Source organism: Elephantulus edwardii, unplaced genomic scaffold (assembly GCF_000299155.1).
Source record: "Elephantulus edwardii isolate Elephantulus edwardi_28Jun2011 unplaced genomic scaffold, EleEdw1.0 scaffold00087, whole genome shotgun sequence".
NCBI lineage: Eukaryota > Metazoa > Chordata > Mammalia > Macroscelidea > Macroscelididae > Elephantulus > Elephantulus edwardii.
This window is the reverse complement of record NW_006399837.1, coordinates 2,267,205-2,267,871: the sequence shown is the minus strand read 5'-3', so window position 1 is coordinate 2,267,871 and position 667 is coordinate 2,267,205.

Here is a 667-nt window from a genome sequence, read left to right as displayed (position 1 = left end):
TTCTGAGGCTCCATCTAACATACTTTGGACATGTTGTAAGGAGAGACCGGTCCTTGGAGAAGGACATCATGCTTGTGAGGGTGGAGGGACAGCACAGGAGGGGAAGGCCCTCTATGAGGTGGATTGATTCAGTGACTGGAATAATTGGGATGGGAGTGTCAGAGACAGTGGAATTGACACAAGGCAGAGCAGAGTTTAGGGCTGTTGTACATAGGGTTGCTATGAATCACAAGTGACTCGACAACACATAACAACAACAACAACAATACTCTACAGTTCTCTTGTGTCTGTAGATGATACTCAACCAATGTCCTCAGGTCAATAAGTATCCATAAAAATTACCATGGCCTGCCTACTAGTTTCTATAATCTTCCCCACCAAGCTTTTTGTGAATTTGCAGAATTTGGTGGATATATGAAAAAGAGATGAAAGGATCCCGTTGGAAGTTGATAGCCTCCTCCAATCTTTCAGGTCACTCTTCTATTTTCCCTCACCTCCAGAATTGCCCTATTTAAAAACAAAATAAAAATGTTTGTCAAGGAAAAGATTCTGAGTCATAGAAACCCTCCATTCTAACAAGCACATGAAGAAATGCTCAAAATCCCTAGCCATAAGAGAGATGCAAATTAAAACAACTATGAGATATCATCTCACCCCAGTCAAAATA